Consider the following 2,626-nt stretch of genomic DNA (forward strand, 5'->3'; position numbering starts at 1 on the left):
AATGTAAGGTTTCTTTCTTCTAACATTCCAATATTAATTTCTTTTAGGTGCCTAAGGATAGAAATTAAGAGAAATAAGCACATATGTCAAATATCGACCCTAACTCATCCAAAATCATCCAAATTTGGCCTATATGGCTAAAACCATGCCTATTTTCTAAGTTTTCAAGCAAATGGACTCGTTCTTTCTTATAACATTCCAATATCACATAATTTTAAGTTCCTAAGGATAGAAATTAATAGAAATAAGCACATATGTCAATGTTCGACCCTAACTCATCCAAATTCATCCAAAATAAGCATATATTGAGTTCTACTTTGCTAATTTGCCATATATCAACTCATATAATAAGTGTTTACCGCAATCCTTTTTGCTTTGTTGTTGGCATCCACTTGGCCTTTACCAGGCACTTCCTTGAAGTGTGTCTTCAAGAAAAGATCATGGGCATTTGGTAATTGGCCTTGGTTTTTTGCAGCCTTTATATGTACATGCAGAAAATCAATGAAAACATGTTAGCCCACCAAAATTCATTAATAGACAAATGACATAATTGTTACTGGACATATTGTAGGAACCTTACCATCTTTTTAGCATGTTGTACAGATGACATTGAACCTTGAAAGTGGGTCGGTTCAACGACATTTTCTATGGATCCGCCTCTTCGGTTCTTCTTGTTTTGTTCTGATCGCTTCTGATATTTTGGATCGGTGGCAACAATTTTCATCATGCCTTCGTGGACATCCTTATTAAGCCATCTTGGTTTGTGACCATTCAGCCTGTGTGTGATGTTGTAGAACGTGTCACGTAGGCGATTTGCAAACTTTTCTTCGAAAGTGTCCTTCACTTGGTTGTTTAACTCAGGTGCCCACTTGAATTTTTTCTGCAAATCAAGAAAATGTCTTTATTACAAAATTCAACTCCATCAATATAATTTATAAAACATGTATTATGTTAGGTTAAAGTTATCATACGTTGAACAAGTTCCAAAAGTGCTCTCTCGAATCTTCATCAACCTCTCCATAATTCCTCCAAGGCTGAACATAGTAGCCGGTTAGCGAGTCGGAGAGCACATTCTTCACCGGCCTATCATCAAACCTATAATAAAGGATATACATTCATGTAAGTAGATAATCAACAAAAAGTGAACAAAACATGGTTAAAGTAATACAAATTCACTTTATCAAAGTAAATACGTATTTAAGGATATTTCATTATACAAATACATACGCACCAAAGTGTGGAAGGGTCCAACTCTAGCAAGTCATTAGGATGCGGGTCCTGTAGCTCCTGTTCCTGATGCTGTTGTTGCTCCTGTTACCCTTGTACATTTCTGACGATTTCATGAGAGGCCCCCAAATCATGTGCATCCTCTTCCTCCATTGACTCATCCTCGTCAACACGTACAACTGGAGATTTCCCCTTAGACTTTCTCCTCTTGGACGTTTCTCCTTTATTTCCTCCTCCCATGATGACCACCTGAAAAAGTTGTTAGTACCATAATCGCACATTGTAAATTCATAAATTAGATCCTAAGACATTAAAATAATAAAATGAGACCAAAAATGTAATGCAATATTACAAGTCCGAGTAGTCATTAAAAACTAAACATTCGAAGACAATAGTAAAAGGAGTAACTACATATTCTCCTCTTCATTACTCTTATCACTACTACCACTATCATTATCACTATCATTATTACTATCACTAGTGTCATCTAAAAATACATCGATGTCCTCTTCTTCGTCACTGTCACTGGAGCCAATGCTTTCTTATTCTTCTTCATCGCTTGAGATAATAAAGCCATTGTCATCATCATCATCGCTATCAAGTTCATAGTCTGGAATGTCATTTGGTGGACAAAGCGTTGCATGTACTTGTGGTGAAGGACCCTGCAAAAACTCTAAATCCACCGGAGCATCAATCACCGACCTTGCTTGAGTTCTAAATACAGCCCACCATTGAACCCGATCACGTTTAAGGCTAGGGTAAGATGCATAATACACTTGAGACACTTGGTAAGATAAGACAAATGGATCATACTTGGGATACTTCTTAGTATGATTTACTTCGACAAGCTTGTATTGTTCATGAATGTTCATTCCTTTACCACAATCCATCCAACTACAACTAAACAAAATAGTCTTGTACTCTTTTACGGGACCGGTGTAGACAAGTTCAAATATGTCGTTTAAAATGCCAAAGTACTCTCCACCGTCCTCACTTGAGACACACACCCCGTAATTCATCGTAGATTTGTGTTTGCCATAGGATTGTGTGTGGAAATTAAAGCCACCGACAAATATCTGGTTCCAAGTTCGAACACGCTTGAAAGGCCTCATAGACAATGCTCGCAACACATCGGAACTTGGTTTTTGTTCTCTCACCTATAACCGTTACGAATACAAGCGTCACACTAATTGAAATGAAATATATTATATTATATTATCACAAATTAATCGAGATGCAATGTTCAAAAATTATTATCACCTTGTGATGAAACCAATCAGGGAATTCACTTTCGCATTTCTCCATGACATCTTCTCGACGCAAATAAGTTCGAGTACTAAGAATGTAGTCCTCAAGCTGCCTAATAGATTAATGACACATGGTTAATCATTGCAGCAAT

General features: G+C 36.9%; 1 long non-coding RNA gene across 1 annotated transcript; it reads right to left on the bottom strand.

Annotated features, from left to right (window-relative positions):
* Positions 1-692: 692 nt before the first annotated feature.
* On the bottom strand, positions 693-1,763 carry LOC110715948. The gene is made up of 3 exons (XR_002510353.1): positions 1,232-1,763; positions 972-1,095; positions 693-880 (listed from the first exon to the last, which is right to left on the bottom strand). It is a non-coding gene; the product is annotated as an uncharacterized LOC110715948 (long non-coding RNA).
* Positions 1,764-2,626: the final 863 nt, after the last annotated feature.

The sequence above is a fragment of the Chenopodium quinoa genome, unplaced genomic scaffold, assembly GCF_001683475.1.
Source record: "Chenopodium quinoa cultivar QQ74 unplaced genomic scaffold, ASM168347v1, whole genome shotgun sequence".
NCBI lineage: Eukaryota > Viridiplantae > Streptophyta > Magnoliopsida > Caryophyllales > Amaranthaceae > Chenopodium > Chenopodium quinoa.